General features: G+C 45.9%; 1 long non-coding RNA gene across 1 annotated transcript; it reads right to left on the bottom strand.

Moving 5' to 3' along the window:
• Nucleotides 1–719: 719 nt before the first annotated feature.
• LOC121549354 lies at nt 720–1,852 on the bottom strand. Its single transcript, XR_005996798.2, has 3 exons — nt 1,777–1,852; nt 921–981; nt 720–802 (listed from the first exon to the last, which is right to left on the bottom strand). It is a non-coding gene; the product is annotated as an uncharacterized LOC121549354 (long non-coding RNA).
• Nucleotides 1,853–20,524: the final 18,672 nt, after the last annotated feature.

Here is a 20,524-nt window from a genome sequence, read left to right on the forward strand (position 1 = left end):
TCACTCAGCCTGGGGAATCTTTGGTCCTGTAAGACACATGAAGCACAGGTCTGTTGTAGAATTTGTCATTATGTCTGTCATGGATTCAGTCCATACATGACCATTTTGCTGTTCTCAGTTTAGCCCAGAGAACAGAATCAGGCATGGATTCTCTCTCTGTATACAGTCAAGACAGAGCTGTTGGGTTCATACCCACCCTATGTACCTCAACGACCGGCTCAAGCCATCCATAATCCAGCCTTGTAATCCTGACGTCCTCTACTCTATTTCACATAGGGATTTTGGGGGGATGGGCAAACAAATCACAGATGGATGAAACTTGGGTCAATTTACAATTTAATTTCTTAGTTTTCTGGCCTTGATGTTTAGATTTTATTTGTATTAGTGGGGTCCGACACATAATGAAAAATACATTACAGACAAAATACTTTACAATTTACATACATTTAAAAACATTAACATGTAATGTGCGTGAGTGTGTGCACATCTATAAGTTACATATAAATGTCAGTACATACACACACAAAGTAGGTCACATGGGGGAGAGGCGTTGTGCCATGAGGATTTGCTTTATTTGTTTTTTGAAACCAGGTTTGCTGTTCACTTGCGCTATATGAGATGGAAGGGAGTTCAATGCAATCATGGCTCTGTATAATACTGTATGTTTCCTTGAATTTGTTCTGGACCTGGGGAAATGTGATTTACAGTGACATAGCCTACCTGTACAGGCTACTCAAATGAATATGTACACTGCATTTTTCTGGACAAACTTAAGTGAGGCTGAATTGTTGTCTGTTGACTCCTGAAACACATAGACACAGAGGTGGAGTTAGTGAATAGGCCTAGTTAGTGAATAGTCACCTTGTCTGTCTCATGGGTCAATGTATAGCTTAATTTCTATGAATTTGACAATGACATACAATGAAATACTCAAGCATTCTTCATGGAGAGGAACTGTCTGATCATGGTAGGATGGGTAGCCTAAGAGAAAATGGCATAGAGGCAACTATAATATTACTTCTCACATTTTGTGCCTGTTGTATAGGACATAATGTTACTCTGCTAAACACAGAAGTGCAAAATGTAGGGATGAACTAATTTCATACATTACACACTGACACCAAATCTCTCAACTTTGAAAACAAGCTAGCTAATTATAACATAATTATGTTTTGTCCTTACTACTTTACCTGAACTGTAGTTTGCACGTTTTGATATTAGCCTACTTTGCAGAATGTTCTATCGCATTGGCCAGCAAGCACATTCCCTTTGACAGCTAGGTTTATTACGAGACAACTTGCAGTTTTGGAGACCGCTTCGCGTTTGGTAACATAAAGGCGGTGCAGTAGCGTTGGTACTGGTAAAGCAGTGATTTACTCACTGAGCTATATATGAACTTAGCTACTTCATATGGATTTACTTCACTGCACAGTTAGCTATACTATAGCTAGTTAGCTAGCTAGCCAGCCAAAGGTGTATAGTTAGTGACCCATAGGCCTACTCTTGCTGCTACTGTAGCTGCCCTGCATAACGTCTCGGACAATGTGTCCCAGCTGTGTTGACATTTCACCTATCCACGTCTTCATCCACTTTTGATGTCACTAGCTAGCTATCCAGCTAATGTTAGCTAGGTGACGTTAGCCATGAAGCTAGCCCCTGATAAGTCATTTGGCTAATGTATGCCTTGCCAGGCTGCTCACTTAACCGATTGGCTATATGGCTATATAAGTGAATGTCAGTACCTCATCAGAATAATATTATTAGCTATTTTCTTACTCGCCGTTTCACAGTCAGCCCATACAACAGCTCCAGGTTGAAGTGCATTGCAGCCACAGTAGCAAGCAACAGGTTGTAAACAGGAAGTAAAGAGCTGACATGTGGAACATATTTGTAGGTGGTTCCAAATGAACTAAACCCAGCCCTAGCAAGAGACGCGTAGTCAGATATAAAGTTATACGTCAGTTTATCGGGAGTGAAACGACATTGACATGGATTTCCACAGAGTTCCCACTTCTGATTTCCTACTTCACATCCAAATATATCATAATTTGACTAAAACGATGACTTATTGACTTAAATCATTGTGTAACATCATGGGTAAGCTCTGGGCATCATCTTTCAGCTGAGAAAATATTGGTTTTCGCTGGTGTGGGCATTTAAGGCTTTCCAACTACAGACTTGATATGTCATATTAGCTTGGTATTTCTAGAAAGTTTCTACCTGCAAGTTAAATAAGCAATACTGTGCTCACAGTGAAGCAATCACAGTGTTTTGGCTCTGTACTCCAGCAGTTAAGATATAAGATCAGATGATGAATATGAGAAAAAAGTACAGAATGTAAGCTTTTCCTCAACACGGGGGCCCCTCAGGGGTGCATGCTCAGTCCCCTCCTGTATTCCCTGTTCACCCATGACTGCATGTCCAGGCACGACTCCAACACCATCATTAAGTTTGCCGACGACACAACAGTGGAAGGCCTGATCACCGACAACGATGAGACAGCCTATAGGGAGGAGGTCAGAGACCTGGCCGTGTGGTGCCAGGACAACATCCTCTCCCTCAACGTGACCAAGACAAAGGAGATGATTGTGGACTACAGGGAAAAAAAGAGGACTGAGCACGCCCCCATTCTCATCGACAGGGCTGTAGTGGAACAGATTGAGAGCTTCAAGTTCCTTGGTGTCCACATCACCAACTAAGTATCATGGTCCAACACACCAAGACAGTCGTGAAGAGGGCACGACAAAGCCTATTCCCCCTCAGGAGACTGAAAAGATTTGGCATGGGTCCTCAGATCCTCAAAAAGTTATACAGCTGCACCATCGAGAGCATCCTGACTGGTTGCATCACCGCCTGGTATTGCAACTGCTCGGCCTCCGACCGCAAGACACTACAGAGTGTAGTGCGTACCTCCCAGTACATCACTGGGGCCAAGCTTCCTGCCATCCAGGACCTCTATACCAGGTGGTGTCAGAGGAAGGCCCTATAAATTGTCAAAGACTCCAGCCACCCTAGTCATAGGCTGTTCTCTCTGCTACCGCACGGCAAGCAGGACTGGAGCGCCAAGTCTAGGTCCAAAAGGTTTCTCAACAGCTTCTACCCCCAAGCCATAAGACTCCTGAACAGCTAATCATGGCTACCCAGACTATTTGCACTGCCCCCCCCACCCCACCCCATCCCCCTCTTTTATGCTGCTGCTACTCTGTTTATTATTTATGCATAGTCACTTTAACTCTACCCACATGTACATATTACCTCAATTACCTCGACTAGCCAGTGCCCCCGCACATTGACTCTGTACCGGTACCCCCCTGTATATATAGCCTCCCTACTGTTATTTTATTTTACTGCTGCTCTTTAGTTATTTGCTTTTATTTATTATTTTGGTATTTTACTTTTTCTTTAAAAAACTGCATTGTTGGTTAAGGGCTTGTAAGTAAGCATTTCACTGTAATGTCTACACCTGTTGTATTCGGCGCATGTGGCAAATACAATTTTATTTTATTTTATTTTAGGTTATTTGTCATGGGGTGCTGAAGGTGGGTGTGGTGCAGGAATCAAGCGCAGGACGCAGAAGCTAAGTCCAAAAGACTTTAGTGAGTTATTCACGTAGTACACGAGAACAATAAGCCCGGAGGCGAAATAACGGCGCACACAGGCGTCAAACAAACGGCGCACTAACATGTGCGAAAACCTCTCCAAACACGGAGGGAAGAATACGTAGCTCCGAACACCAAACAGAGGAGCAATCACACACAACACCATACACACACAACGATAACTAAATAGGACACTAATGAGGACTAACTAGACACAGGTGTACAACATCCAGACAAAACCAAACGAACATGAAACATAGATCGGTGGCAGCTAGTACTCCGGGGACGACGACCGCCGAAACCTGCCCGAACAAGGAGGAGGAGCAGCCTCGGCCGAAACCGTGACAGTATTTTCTTACAAATCGTTTTGACCATTTTAGGAAACCAAAACTATTTGAACAAAAGGGCTGACAGGTGTGCTTATTCGTCAGCTGTATCCTGTTGCATTGATTGAGCATTCTTAGAAGAGCTGACAATGTCTAGGTTCTAGTCTTTGACTTTGGAGTCTGTCACCACTCAACATGAAGAGCATAGAAATGCCAATGCAGGTACCTACAGAATTGTCCGTTTCAAAACCAGGCTTAAAGAGCAACTGGTAGAAAATGGTGGCATCGATATTAGTCAGAAACATTTATTCCAGTGCCAAAGTTGACAAAAAAGTGTAAGTAGGGTAAAGTCAGTATATTCCTGTGGTGGAAATTCAACACCAGGGACACCTGTAAGTAAGCATTTCGCATGTGACAAATAAAATTTGATTTGATTTGAAGTCAATAATAATTGAATCACTCTTTATTATCAGTTAACTGGAGAGGTTTACAAACTCATCCAAGCTTGATGAAAACTCTGAAAAGGGCGTTCCCTTTCAGTCTTTATATAATGCTACACAAACAAGTCATATAAGCATGATTCATGATTCATTATTAAATGTTGGTTCCAGCGTGTGACTGACTGATACTGCACGAGGCTTCTTCTCTCAAATCTGGGACCTTGAAACTGAGATACCCCTTTCGGCTTCTTTGCTAAGAGGGTACTGAGCTTTGTAAGGTCTCTGGGTGCTTTTTGGAAAGACCACAATGTCAGTCTTTGATTTAGCCGTTCTTCAGGTATATCTTACAATGTAGGTGTTCAGATACTTCCCAGTCCATTTGCCCTCTCCCCACTCCACGTCCAGGGGAAAGGTCAAACATTCTTCAGAGGGAATTCCAGATGCTCCAACTGTGTGCATTGTTTTCTTTGAGGAGGGGACAGACAGGGCAGATATTTTCAACACTGAGACCGCAGCCCCAGTGTCCACCAAAAATGGAATTCTATGTTTATTAACTAATATGTCAATAAGGGGGTTTTGGGTTGACAAGGTGGTCAATTTTTGCATGTGACAGGTCTCTTCTGGTTCTTCATCGTTTTCTTCATTAGTTTCTTCCTCTGTTTCCCCTCGTCCACCTCCTCTTCCAAATGATTTGTCCACCTGCATGCCAACAGGTGGGGACGGCCACTCTCCTTGGCCTTCTCCTAATCCAGTGTCTTGAGAAATGCCCTAACTTCCCACAGTTGTAGCAGCTCCCGTCTCTCCCTCCGTCAGCTCCAGCAGGGGCCCCTCAGCCTCTACCTCTTCCTCTGCCTCTTTCGTTTCCACGACTGCTGCCATTTTCTCAATGTCCTCTTTCTCCTCCAGAGTAGTACATCAGCTGTGCCTTCTTCAGTGTCTTTCCGTTCTTAGTTTCATTTTCCTTCAACTGTCTTTCCGCATGGGTGATATATGGCTTTACTTCAGGCAGTGGTTTTGTTTCCCATGCAATACAAGTTGTAGTTACAGCTGTCTTCAGATCTTGTCTCAGGCCTGTCACAGACTCCAGTTTTTTTGTGCTCAGTGACCCATCAGCAGGGAACTCTCCATCTGTCCATCTTGTCCAGTCTTCTGTTTGGTCCAGTCCCCCCTACCAAATATTTTTTGCCATTACACCACACAGCCCTTTTGGTTCCCAGCACGGATCCTCCATCCTACTCTTACTAGTTCCCTTTCCCATACTTAAACCCTTTGTTGAACTTATTTAAAAAAACGTCCAGTTTAACACGTCATCCCACACTCACACAATTCTCACACCGGGGCTAAACCCCAGTTCAGTCAATTAGTCAATCACACAATACTCACATCCACATTCACTTAGTACTATTCCCAAACACACTCAGTAATCTTCCTTATTTCTCCCTATGCATCTTCAACAATTCTCTTGTCGTTACTTCCTATTCATATAAAATAACTCCTCGTGCTCAATAACACCTTGTGCTATTATCTGTGGTTCTCAGACCATGCAGACACTTCTCATAAATGCCTACAGACAATTATTAGTGGGGCTTTTCCTGCCCTCACTCTAGTCTTCTCCTAAGACTATTGTACCTTTCTTCATTTTTATGTTTAGTTTTATTGGTTTTATTATTTTATTTTACATATTCATTTAAATTGACTTACTGAAATTCATTAGATGTGTCCCTCAGAGGTTCGCGGATCAGGTATCTTCACCCGGGCAGCTCACAGCAAAAGTCTGGTCTGGGCGGGTCCACGTCATCTTTGGCCAGACGGGAATTTCCCTCATGCCTTCACACGGAATGAGCCACCGGTGTTCCCTCGCAGACCTTCACTGGGATGCTCCGAAGCTGGAATCACTGATCTGTTCGTGACGCCAAGATTGTGGTGGAAATTCAACACCAGGGACACCTGAAGTCAATATTAAATGAATCACTTTTTATTATCAGTTAACTGGAGAGGTTCACAAACTCAATCCAAGCTTGATGAAAACTCTGAAAAGGGTGTTCCCTTTCAGTCCTTATATACTGCTACACAAACAAGTAATATTTGCATGATTTACATTATTCATTATTCATTATTAACGTTGGTTCCTGCATGTGACTGACTGATACCGCACGAGGCTTCTTCTCTCAAAGCTGGGACCTTGAAACTGAGATACTCCTTTTGGTTCCCAGAGCAATGTTCTGGGCATACTGCCAAATTGCTTATCAGTGATATTATGGTTTACTCCTGTGTGTAGTAAATCCGTCACTCGCATGAACCCAACGAAGACATGTAATTACAAAGCAGCATTATTCTAAACATACGGTCTGATACACACAGAGAACATTTCCATCACATTCCAAAACAGTTTTGTGAGATTTGTGTAACTGAGTTCATCACGACATACTGAGGGTTTGGTTTGGATTGCAATCATGCCCACTTGCCCACTAACACGAGATGGTAGAATTGTCATGCACGGAGAAACAGCTGCACTGATTGCGCTCGATCCAATCACCCAGAACCTACAGACAGGTTCTAGCAATAATAGTGTTTAACATGATTTTTGAATGACTACCTCATCTCTGTACCCCACACAATTATCTGTAAAGTCCCTAAGTCGAGCCGTTAATTTCAAACAGATTCAACCACAAAGACGAGGGAGGTTTTCCAATGCCTTGCAAAGAAGGTCACCTATTGGTACATGGGTAAAAAAAACAAAAAAACAGGCATTGAATATCCCTTTGAGCATTGTGAGGTTATTAATTACACTTTGGATGGTGTATCAATACCCCATCACAACAAACATACAGGAATTCTTCCTAACTCGCTCAGGGATTTCACCATGAGGCCAATGGTGACTTTAAAACAGTTACAGAGTGTAATAGCCGTGATAGGAAAAACTGAGGATGGATCAACAACATTGTAGTTACTCCACAATACTAACCTAAATGACAGAATGAAAAGAAGGAAGCCTGTACTGAATAACAATATTCCAAAAAATGCATCCTGTTTGCGATAAGGCACTAAAGTAAAACTGCCAAAAACGTGGCAAAGAAATTAACTTTATGTCCTGAATACAAAGCATTATGTTTGGGGCAAATCCAACACATCACTGAGTACCACTCTTCATATTTTCAAGCATGGAGGTAGCTGCATAATGCTATGGGTATGCTTGTCATTGGTAAGGACTAGGGAGTTTTTTTAGGATAAAAATAAATGGAATAGAGCTAAGCACAGACAAAATCCTAGAAAACCTGGTTCAGTCTGCTTTCCAACAGACACTGGGAGACAAATTCACCTTTCAGGATGCGCTGTTTCTTGCCTAGACTGCACACACTGGGCATCATTCACAAGTGATAATATTCTCACCCATCAGACTATTATCAATTTAATCTTGTCTTTACATATACTAAATAATATACAGTACCAGTCAAAAGTTTGGACACACCTACTCATTCCAGGGTTTTTCTTTATCTTTACTATTTTTTACATTGTCGAATAATAGTGAAGACATCAAAACTATGAAAGAACACATATGGAATTATGTAGAAACCAAACAAGTGTTGAACAAAACAAAATATATTTTAGATTTGAGATGCTTCAAAGTAGACTATGATCTCCTCTGCAAAAATGTCAAAAATAATTACAGATTTCTTGATTTAACTTAGATTATTTTGAGGAAAGGATAGTGGTTATGTTGTTTCTACGGTGACTCAGGAGGGACAAACAAGAGTAACTGCCAGGGTATGATATGCAAACATACAGTAACACACCCACATCCAACCACACCGCAAGACCCAAATCTCGTTTTTCTTAATGAGCACCTGAAAAACACGTGGAATCAGTGCATTCAGTCCCCCTTTGAGACCAACTTGTTTTGAGAGGCTTTTAAAGTGTAGGCCTAATGCACCATTTTGGTTTATTAGGATCCCAATTAGCTGGTGAACATGCAGCAGCTACTCTTCCTGGGGTCTGTAGTGTTATGTATTATATGAAGAATCCGAAAGGCGAATACCACTTTGGTTGGCTTTAATGAAACAATAAACATAACACGCAGACTGAACGCAGACTCACTCGCCCAATCACGTTTTATGACGTCATGAATACACTTGCACCCTGCACTGAACAAAGATATAAACGCAACATGCAACAATTTGAAAGATTTTACTGAGTTAAAGTTGATAAAACAAAATCAGTCAATTGAAATTCATTAGACCCTAATGTATGGATTTCACATGACTGGGAATACAGATATGCATCTGTTGGTCACAGATACCTAAACGAAAAGTTGTAAACGGTACGTTACCTCATTAACCTTCCTCAGAACTTTAAACGGCGCCACAAACCGTGGGCTCAGCTTCCGGCAGGGCAAGCGGAGGGGCAGGTTCCGGGTGGAGAGCCAGACCCGGTCGCCTGGTGAGAAAACAAGCGCCTCACTGCGGTGGAGGACGGCCTGTTCCTTGTGCCGACGCAAGGCCCGCTGGAGACGAGTGTGCGCAGAGTTCCAGATCTCCTCAGCGCGCCGAAACCACTCGTCCACCGCAGGGGCCACGGTCTGGCTCGGATGCCAAGGTGGCAGGGCCGGCTGATACCCCAATAAGCACTGGAAAGGAGTGAGGTTAGTGGAGGAGTGGCGGAGGGAATTCTGCACGTACTCAGCCCAAGGTAGAAAATCCGCCCACTCCCCCAGCCGGTCCTGACAGTAACCCCTCAGGAACCTGCCCACTTTCTGATTGACCCTCTCCACCTGCCCATTAGCTTGAGGACGGTACCCGGAGGTGAGACTGACCGTGACCCCCAGGCGTTCCATGAACGCTTTCCATACACGTGAGGTGAACTGAAGACCACGGTCTGACACAATGTCCTCCGGGATCCCGTAGTGCGTAAAAAGAGCCTCCGCAGTTTGCATGGCCGACGGGAGCCCAGCAGAGGAAGGAGGCAACAAGCTTTGGAAAATTCCCGTTTACATAAGTATTCGGACCCTTTACTCAGTACTTTGTTGAAGCACCTTTGGCAGCGATTACAGCCTTGAGTCTCCTTGGGTATGACGCTACAAGCTTGGCACACCTGTATTTGGGGAGTTTCTCCCATTCTTCTCTGCAGATCCTCTCAAGCTCTGCACAGCGTTTTTCAGGTCTCTCCAGAGATGTTCGATTGGGTTCAAGTCCGTGCTCTGGCTGGGACACTCAATGAAATTCAGAGACTTGTCCCGAAGCCACTCCTGCGTTGTCTTGGCTGTGTGCTTAGGGTCATTATCCTGTTGGAAGGTGAACCTTCACCCCAGTCTGAGGTCCTGAGCGCTCTGGAGCAGGTTTTCATCAAGGATCTCTCTGTACTTTGCTCCGTTCATCTTTCCCTCGATTCTGATTAGTCTCCCAGTCCCTGCCACTGAAAAACATAATAAAGAATAATAATATAATATGCCATTTAGCAGACGCTTTTATCCAAAGCGACTTACAGTCATGTGTGCATACATTTTTACGTATGGGTGGTTCCGGGGATCGAACCCACTATCCTGGCGTTACAAGCGCCATGCTCTACCAATTGAGCTACAGAGGACCACCTGCATGATGCTGCCACCACCGTGAGTCACCCTAGGGATGGTGCCAGGTTTCCTCCAGACGTGACGCTTTGCATTCTGGCCAAAGTGTTCAATCTTGGTTTAATCAAACCTGAGAATCTTGTTTCTCATGGTCTGAGAGTCCTTAGGTGCCTTTTGGCAAACCTCAAGGGGGCTGTCATGTTCCTTTTACTGAGGAGTGGCTTCTGTCTGGCCACTCTACCATAAAGGCCTGATTGGTGGAGTGCTGCAGAGGTGGTTGTCCTTCTGGAAGATTCTCCCATCCCCACAGAGGACCTCTGCAGCTCTGTCAGAGCGATCATCGGGTTCTTGGTCACTTCCCTGACCTAGGCCCTTCTCCCCTGATTGCTCAGTTTGGCTGTGCTCTTTAGAATGATGAAAGCCACTGTGTTCTTGGGGACCTTCAATGCTGCAGAAATGTTTTGGTACCCTTCCCCAGATCTGTGCCTCGACACAATCCTGTCTCGGAGCTCTACGGACAATCCCTTCGACCTCATGACTTGGAATTTGCTCTGACCTTGTCACGGTTTCGGCCGAGGCTGCCTCTCTTCCTTGCTCGGGCAGGCTTCGGCGGTCATCGTCTCCGGAGTACTAGCTGCCACCGTTGTATGTTTCGACGTTCGTTTGGTTTTGTCTTGATGTTGTACACCTGTTATCGTTTAGCGTTCATTATTTGTCCTATAAGTTCTCGTTGTGTTTGTCATGTGTTGTGTGTGATTGCGCTACTGTTGGTTGTCTGTGCTTCATTGTTTTCCTCCTCTGTTTGGGAGGGTTCTCGCACATGTTAGTGCGCATTTTGTTTTACGCCTGTGTGCGTATTTTCTCGCCTCCGGGCTTTTTTAGCTCGTGTTCAAAGTGATTGTTCACTAAAGTCTTTTGGACTAAGCTTCTGCGTCCTGCGCCTGATTCCTGCACCACACCCACCTACAGCACCCGCTGACAGAATCACACACCATAAGGATGGAATCAGCAGGAGCCGCAGCAGAGGATCGGGTCCGTGAGCAGAACGATCAGATCCTTCGTATCGGAACCGCCCTTCAGGACGTGATTAACACCCTTCAACGCTGGGAGACCAGAGGGACACCCACAACTCCACCTCCTGTGCCATCGCCATCGGCCAGTCAGCCCATTCAAGCTCCGGAACCCAGGGGAATTCGGCTCTCGCTCCCGAGGGCCTATGATGGGACCGCTGCCGGGTGTCAGGGCTTCCTTCTGCAGGTGGAACTATACCTGGCCACCGTACACCCGGCGCCCTCGGGACACGAGAGCGTGTCCGCCCTCATCTCCTGTCTTACCGGCAAGGCGTTGGAATGGGCCAACGCCGAGTGGAGGAGAATAGACGCCTCCACTATCACCTACTCTGAGTTCTCCCGCCGCTTCAGGGCTGTGTTTGACCATCCACCTGAGGGGAAAGCGGCGGGGGAGCGTCTGTTCTACCTCCGGCAGGGGAGGAGGAGCGCCCAGGAGTTCGCTTTAGAATTCCGAACTCTAGCGGCGGATGCAGGGTGTAATGAGCGGGCCCTCATCGATCACTAACGCTGTAGTCTACGAGAGGACGTCCGTCGGGAGCTGGCCTGCAGGGATACCAGTCTCACTTTCGATCAGTTAGTGGACATGTCCATCAGGCTGGACACCCTGCTGGCTACCCGCGGACGTTCCGAGGGGGGTCCGTCCATTCCATCCTCCAGCACCTCCGAGCCGAGCCCTATGGAGCTCGGGGGTGCTGGCGCTAGAGAGAGGAGGGGTCGGAGCACGAGGGGGGCCGTCCCCTGCACCAACTGTGGCCGTGGAGGACACACCGCGGCTAGGTGCAGGGGAGGGTCTCCTAGGGGAGAAGACAACGGGCTCCGCACTGGGGAGTCCTTCCAGGTGAGTAGGCGCCCCACTTACCCAGAGCTCTCTGTTGCGCACTTCTGTATACCTGTGCGATTTCCACAGGTTGCACCTCATTCCCAGCATAAGGCGCTAGTAGATTCAGGCGCGGCTGGGAATTTTGTTGATAGTAAATTTTGTTTAGAATTAGGGATTCCCCTTCTTCCTGTTGACGTCCCATTCCCGTTCATGCCCTAGATAGCCGTCCGTTGGGATCGGGCTTGATCAGGGAAGTCACAGCACCACTTAGGATGTGTACGCAGGGGGGATCATGAGGAGATTATCCAGCTATATCTGATCGACTCTCCTGCGTATCCGGTGGTGCTGGGAATGCCCTGGTTGAGTATCCATAATCCGTCTATTTCGTGGCAGGAGAGGGCTCTGATGGAGTGGTCTGCCCAGTGTGTGGGGGCGATGTTTCGGTGTTTCCTTGGGGGGCTACCTCGGTGGAGAGTCCAAACCAGGTGCCCGCATTGCACATTCCCCGAGTATGAGGATTTGGCTATTGTGTTCAATAAGTCGAGGGCGACGCAGTTACCTCCTCATAGGCAGGGAGATTGTGCGATAGACCTCCAGGCAGGAGCTGCGCTCCCACGGAGCCATGTGTATCCTCTGTCTCAAGAGGAGAAGAGAGCTATGGAGACTTACATAGACGAATCTCTGAGACAAGGATACATACGGCCATCCACTTCCCCTGCGTCCTCGAGTTTCTTTTTTGTGAAGAAGAAGGATGGAGGGTTACGCCCGTGCATTGATTACCGTAGTCTCAATCAGATCACGGTGAAGTACAGTTATCCACTTCCTCTGATTGCGACCATGACGGAGTCATTGCACGGGGCGCGTTTTTTCACAAAATTAGATCTCAGGAGCGCTTACAACTTGATACGCATTAGAGAGGGCGATGAATGGAAGACAGCGTTTAGTACCACCTCGGGTCATTACGAGTATCTTGTCATGCCATACGGGTTGATGAACGCTCCTTAAGTTTTCCAATCATTCGTGGATGAGATCTTCAGGGACATGCAGGGGCAGGGGGTGGTCGTGTACATAGATTACATTCTTGTGTACTCGTCTACCCGAGTCGAGCATGTGGCCCTGGTGCGCCGAGTGTTGAGGAGGGTGTTGGAGCACGACCTGTATGTCAAGGCAGAGAAATGTCTGTTTTTCCAGGAGTCTATCTCCTTTTTCGGTTTTCAGTTGTCTGCGTCAGGGGTGAAGATGGAGGTTGACCGGGTGTCAGCCGTGCGTAATTGGCAGACTCCAACCACTGTTAAAGAGGTGCAGCAGTTTTTGGGGTTTGCAAATAACTACCGGAGGTTTATCCGGGGTTTTGGACAGGTAGCAGCTCCCATAACGTCTCTTTTGAAGGGGGGTCCGTGCGTTTGCAGTGGTCAGCCGAGGCGGACAGGGCTTTTGGGAGACTGAAGGACCTGTTTACTTCGGCTCCGGTGCTGGCGCATCCGGATCCCGCTTTACCATTTCAGGTAGAGGTGGACGCGTCAGAGGCCGGTATAGGGGCCGTGCTTTGCATAGCGGTCCGGCACGCCACCTAAACTCCGCCCCTGTGCCTTTTATTCTAAAAGCTCAGTCCGGCGGAGCGAAATTATGACGTAGGGGACAGGGAGCTGTTAGCCGTGGTACAGGCCCTAAAGGTGTGGAGGCATTGGCTTGAGGGGGCTCAACACCCTTTTCTCATTTTGACTGACCACCGTAACCTGGAGTACATCCGGGCGGCTAGGAGACTGAACCCTCGCCAGGCGCGGTGGAACATGTTTTTGGCCCGGTTCGTATTTAAGATCACGTACATCCCTGGGTCACAGAACGGTAAGGCAGACGCACTGTCTCGGCGGTATGACACGGAGGAGAGGTCCGTGGAGCCCACTCTCATACTGCCGGAGTCTTGTCTGGTGGCACCGGTAGTGTGGGAGGGTCGATGCTGAAATCGAGCGGGCGTTGCGCACCGACCCTAGTCCTCCTCAATGCCCGGAGGGTCGGACGTACGTCCCGCTCGAGGTTCGGGATCGATTGATATATTGGGCTCACACGTCACCCTCCTCTGGACATCCTGGTATTGGCCGGACAGTGCACTGCCTTAGTGCTAAGTACTGGTGGCCCACGTTAGCCAGGGATGTGAGGGTTTATGTCTCCTCCTGCTCGGTGTGCGCCCAGTGTAAGGTGCCTAGACATCTGCCTAGGGGTAAGTTACAACCCCTGCCCGTTCCACAACGACCATGGTCTCACCTCTCGGTGGACTTCGTCACAGACCTTCCCCCCTCGCAGGGGAATACTACTATACTGGTCGTTGTGGACCGGTTCTCTAAGGCTTGTCGTTTGCTCCCTATGCCGGGCCTTCCTACTGCCCTACAGACCACCGAAGCTCTATTCACCCACGTTTTCCGGCACTTCGGGGTACCCGAGGATATTTTGTCTGATCGAGGTCCCCAGTTCACCTCCAGAGTCTGGAGAGCATTTATGGAGCGTTTAGGGGTCTCGGTGAGCCTTACCTCGGGTTACCATCCTGAGAGTAATGGGCAGGTGGAACGTGTGAACCAGGATGTAGGTAGGTTTCTTAGATCTTACTGCCAGGGCCGGCCAGAGGAGTGGGCACGGTATGTTCCCTGGGCAGAAATGGCCCAGAATTCCCTACGCCACTCCTCAACTAACCTAACCCCTTTCCAATGTGTGTTAGGTTACCAGCCGGTTCTGGCACCATGGCAGCAGAGCCAGATCGAGGCTCCTGCGGTGGATGAGTGGGTGCGGCGCTCGGAGGAGACGTGGAACGCTGCACACGTCCATCTGCAGCGGGCCATCCGTCGTCAGAAGGCGAGCGCCGATCTCCACCGCAGTGAGGGGCCAGTGTACGCACCTGGTGATCGAGTCTGGCTCTCTACCAGAAACCTGCCCCTCCGCCTGCCCTGCCGGAAGCTGGGTCGGCGGTTTGTGGGGCCATTTAAAGTCCTGAGAAGATTGAACGAGGTGTGTTACAGATTACAACTGCCTAGTGATTATCGTATTAACCCCTCATTCCATGTGTCTCTTCTCAGGCCGGTGGTAGCTGGTCCACTCCAGGAAGATGAGATCAGAGAGACTCCTCCGCCCCCATTGGACATCGAGGGGGCACCGGCGTACACCGTGCGGTCCATCTTGGATTCGAGACGTCGGATGGGGGGTCTCCAATATCTCGTGGAGTGGGAGGGGTACGGCCCGGAGGAACGGTGCTGGGTGCCGAGGAGAGACATTTTGAACCCGTCTCTCCTGACAGAATTCCACCGTAGTCACCCGACGCGCCCTGCTCCGCGTCCTCCTGGTCGTCCCCGAGGCCGGGGTCGGCGCACGGCTGGAGCCGCGCGTCAAGGGGGGGGGGGTACTGTCACGGTTTCGGCCGAGGCTGCCTCTCTTCCTTGCTCGGGCAGGCTTCGGCGGTCGTCGTCTCCGGAGTACTAGCTGCCACCGTTGTATGTTTCGACGTTCGTTTGGTTTTGTCTTGATGTTGTACACCTGTTATCGTTTAGCGTTCATTATTTGTCCTATAAGTTCTCGTTGTGTTTGTCATGTGTTGTGTGTGATTGCGCTACTGTTGGTTGTCTGTGCTTCGTTGTTTTCCTCCTCTGTTTGGGAGGGTTCTCGCACATGTTAGTGCGCATTTTGTTTTACGCCTGTGTGCGTATTTTCTCGCCTCCGGGCTTTTTTAGCTCGTGTTCAAAGTGATTGTTCACTAAAGTCTTTTGGACTAAGCTTCTGCGTCCTGCGCCTGATTCCTGCACCACACCCACCTACAGCACCCGCTGACAGACCTGCACTGTCAACTGTGGGACCTTATATATACAGGTGTGTGTGCCTTTGCAAAGCATGTCCAATCAATTGAATTTACCACAGGTGGACTCCAATCAAGTTGTAGACACATCTCAAGGGTGATCAATGAAAACAGGATGCAACTCAGCTCAATTTCGAGTCTCAAAGCAAAGGGTCTAAATATTTATGTAAATAAGGTATTTCTGTTTCGTTTTATTTTATAAATTTGCAAAAATTTCTAAAAACCTGTTTTCGCTTTGTCATTATGGGGCATTATGTGTAGATTGAGGATTATTTTGTTAGTTAATCCATTGTAGAATAAGGCTGTAACGTAACAAATTGTGGAAAATGTCAAGGGGTCTGAATACTTTCCGAATGCACTGTATATAGAAATAGCTTACCTCAAGGACATTTCAGGAGAAACTACTAGAGTTAAACTGAAAAAACATCTTCGGCAGGTAGCGATGCCCACTTGTGCTAATTGCAGACAATGCTCCCCAGTTCTCAGGTAGAGCTTTCAGACAATTCTATATGATTTCATACACATTACCACCAGCCCTCACTTTGCCCATGCAAATGATGAGGCAGAGAGAACCATGCAGACAGCCAAAAGTATCCTGAAACAGTCTGACCCATTCCTAGCTCTCATGACCTACAGAGCAATGCCACTTCAAGCCATAGGTGTGAGGCCAGCACAGCTCATGCTTGGCAGACAGCTCCGCACCACAGTCCCCACTCTGGAGGCTAACCTACAACTGGAATGGCCAGACCTCCAGCAGGTGAGATGATGCTAGACTGAAAAAATATATAAACGCAACATGCCACAATTTCATTGATTTTACTGAGTTACACTTCATATGAGGAAAGCATTAAATTGAAATAAATGCATTCGGCCCTAATCTATGGATTTCAAATGACTGGGAATACAGATATGCAACTGTTGGTCACAGATACCTTAAAAAAATGGGCCTCACAATGGGTCTCAGGATCTCTTCATCAGATTTTTTGTGAATTCAAACTGCCATTGATAAAATGCAATTGGGTTCGTTGTCCGTAGCTTATGCCTGCCCATACCATAACCTCACCACCACCATGGGGCACTCTGTTCACAACGTTGACATCAGCAAACTGCTCACCCACACAACGCCATACACGTGGTCTACGGTTGTGAGGCCGGTTTGACGTACTGCCAAATTCTCTAAAACTAAGTTGGAGGCGGCTTATGGTAGAGAAATTAACATTCAATTCTCTGGCAACAATTCTGGTGGACAGTCCTGCAATCAGCATGCCAACTGCATGCTCCCTCAAAACTTGAGACATCTGTGGCATTGTGTTGTGTGACAAAACTGCACATTTTAGAGTGGCCTTTTATCGTCCCCAGCACAAGGTGCACCTGAGTAATGATCATGCTGTTTAATCAGCTTCTTGATATGCCACACCTGTCAGGTGGACAGATATATTGGCAAAGGAGAAATGCTCACTGACAGAGATGTAAACAAATTTGTGCACAACATTTTAGAGAAATAAGCTTTTTGTGCGTATGGAAAATGTCTGTGATCTTTTATTTCAGCTCATGAAACATGGGCCCAACACTTTACATGTTGCGTTTATATTTTTGTTCAGTGTACATTCCTGTATTGTACATAGGCTGGTAATCTAGGTTTGTACCTGTAGACTTTCTATCAACATGAGAAAAAAAAGCACAATACAGTAACTGAGCACATTGAGACATCAAGTGGTTGTGATGATATGATGATGTGCCTCAGTTGGTAGAGTATGGCGCTTGCAATGCTAGGGTTGTGGGTTCAATTCCAACGGAGGACCAGTACGAAAAAGTATGAAAATGTATGCACTCAATTCTGTAAATTGCTCTGGATGAGAATATACCATTTCAGTTTTCACATAAATATAAATTGCATTTGCAAAGTATTTCAAGAACCTGGAAAACATATAACAAGCAAGTATTTTATATTCCACAAGAATGATCAGTGGACCCATATAGACGTCTTCAGTGCAAGGCAATTTATTTTTTCTGCATCCCCCCTCAGCAAAAAGATCGCAGCACCCCAACCCCCAAACTTCTTCCCGCGGTTACACTACCAGTCAAAAGTTTGGACACACCTACTCATTCAAGGCTTTTTCTTTATTTTTACTATTTTCTACATTGTAGAACAATAGTGAAGACATCAAAACTATTAAATAACACATATGGAATCATGTAGTAACCAACAAAGTGTTAAACAAATCAAAATATATTTGAGATTTGAGATTCTTCAAATAATTATGACAGCTTCACCTGGAATGCTTTTCCAACAGTCTTGAAGGAGTTCCCACATATGCTGAGCACTTGTTGGCTGCTTTTCATTCATTCTGCAGTCTGACTCATCCCAAGCGATCTCAATTGGGTTTAGGTCTGAGGATCGTGGAGGCTAGGTCATCTGATGCAGCACTCCATCACCCTCTTTCTTGGTAAAATAGCCCTTATACAGCCTGGAGGTGTATTGGGTCATTGTCCTGTTGAAAAACAAATGATAGCCCAAATCAGATGGGATGGCGTATCGCTGCAGAATGCTCTGGTAGCCATGCTGGTTACGTGTGCCCCCACACCATAACACCTCCTCCTCCATGCTTTACGGTGGGAAATATACATGCAGAGATCATCCGTTCACCCACACCACGTCTCACAAAGCCACGGCGGTTGGAACCAAAAATCTCCAATTTGGACTCCAGACCAAAGAACAAATTTCCACCGGTCTATTGTCCATTGCTCATGTTTCTTGGCCCAAGCAAGTCTCTTCTTATTATTGGTGTCCTTTAGTAGTGGTTTCTTTGCAGCAATTCGACCATGAAGGCCTGATTCACACAGTCCTCTCTGAACAGTTGATGTTGACATGTGTCTGTGACTTGAACTCTGTGAAGCATTTATTTGGGCTGCAATTTCTGAGGCTGGTAATGAACTTATCCTCTGCAGCAGAGGTAACTCTGGGTCTTCCATTCCTGTGGCGGTCCTCATGAGAGCCAGTTTCATCATAGCGCTTGATGGTTCTTTCGACTGACATTTTCCGTATTGACTGACCTTAATTTCTTAAAGTAATGATGGACTGTCATTTCTCTTTGCTTATTTGAGCTGTTCTTGCCATAATATGGACTTGGTCTTTTACCAAATAGGGCTATCTTCTGTATACCCCCCTACCTTGTCACAACACAACTGATTGGCTCAAACGCATTAAGAAGGAAATAAATTCCATAAATTAATTTTTAACAAGGCACACCTGTTAATTGAAATGCATTCCAGGTGACTACCTAATGAAGCTGGTTGAGAGAATGCCAAAAGTGTGAAAAAGCTGTCATCAAGGGTGGCTATTTGAAGAATCTCAAATATAAAATATATTTTGATTTGTTTAACACTTTTTGGGTTACTACATGATTCCATATGTATTCCTTCATAGTTTTGATGTCTTCACTATTATTCTACAATGTAAAAAATAGTAAAAATAAAGAAAAACCCTTGAATGAGTACATGTGTCCAAACTTATGACTGGTAGTGTATGTAAAAGTGATTTTAGTTTTTCATCTTTAATACATTTGCAAACATAAAAAAAACAACTGTTTTTGCTTTGTCATTATGCAGTATTGTGCGTAGACTGATAAGGGGAAAAACAATTAATCCATTTTAGAATAAGGTTGTAACATAACAAAATGTGGAAAAAGTAAAGGGGTCTGAATACTTTCTGAATGCACTGTATACCATGGGTATGAAAAAACGTTTATTTTTACCGCTTTAATTTAATTGGTAACCAGTTTATGATAGCAATAAGGCACCTTAGGTGTTTGTGGTATAAGGCCAATATACCACGGCTAAGGGCTGTATCCAGGCACTCCGCGTTGCTTAAGAACAGCCCTATGGCGTGGTATATTGGCCATATACCACACCCTCTCGGGCCTTATTGCTTAAATATACAATGGGGGTTGGCAACTACAATAGGTTTGGTCTCCAGCCAATTTGTTCCTGAGCTGGATAGCACCACTAGTTGGCAGGCCAGAAAATATTAGGCTATTATCAAATAGCCTACTAGCTGCCCACTTTTTTTAACACGTGGTTACTGAGCTAATAATCAATCAAATCAAATCAAATGTTATTGGTCACCAGTTGTGTAAAGTAATGAAGTAGAAATACTTTGTTACTGAACTTAAGTAGTTTTTTGGGGTATCTGTACTTTACTTTACTATTTATATTTCTGTGGACTTTTACTTCACTACATACAAAAAGAAAAAGTATACTTTTACTCTGATACATTTCCCCTGATACCTTCGTTACTCGCTACAAAATCAAATCAATCTGAAGCTAGAAGAAAAAAACGAATCATGTTGGAAAAAAGATGCAAGCAACATCGGCGAGTCGGCACACTCATGGGTGAACTTGTTTTGCAATTCAGTAGGCGACGACATGCAGAGTTGATCCAATCCTCATCAGTTTGGGCAAATCCAAGGGTCCTAAAGTGCAAACCCCAACCACTGTCACTTGCAAAACAGTCATCAACGCAGTAGCACTTTGCCCAAGCATGTCCGAAATATTACAATCATGTCTGACATCGCTCTACCACCTCCTCCTGATGAGGACGAACACCCTTGGCTGTATCTAAAATAAATGTTTTATTTTCTCGGAATGACAGATTCATCCTACCGGATGAAATGTCTGTTATGTTTACCAAAAGTTCAGGAAATACTAGCATTGAAGAACTCGCCTTCGAACTTAAAAAAACACATTGAGGTAAGCCTACTGTTAGCTTGCTAGCTAGAATTAGCTAGCCATTTTATTCCTTGTGTTAGTTGATAAAGTTGTTCTTACCTAGCTAATTACTGTAGACTTAAGTTATTGACGTAACCTATTAG

Source organism: Coregonus clupeaformis, chromosome 33 (genome assembly GCF_020615455.1).
Source record: "Coregonus clupeaformis isolate EN_2021a chromosome 33, ASM2061545v1, whole genome shotgun sequence".
Classification (NCBI taxonomy): Eukaryota; Metazoa; Chordata; class Actinopteri; order Salmoniformes; family Salmonidae; genus Coregonus; species Coregonus clupeaformis.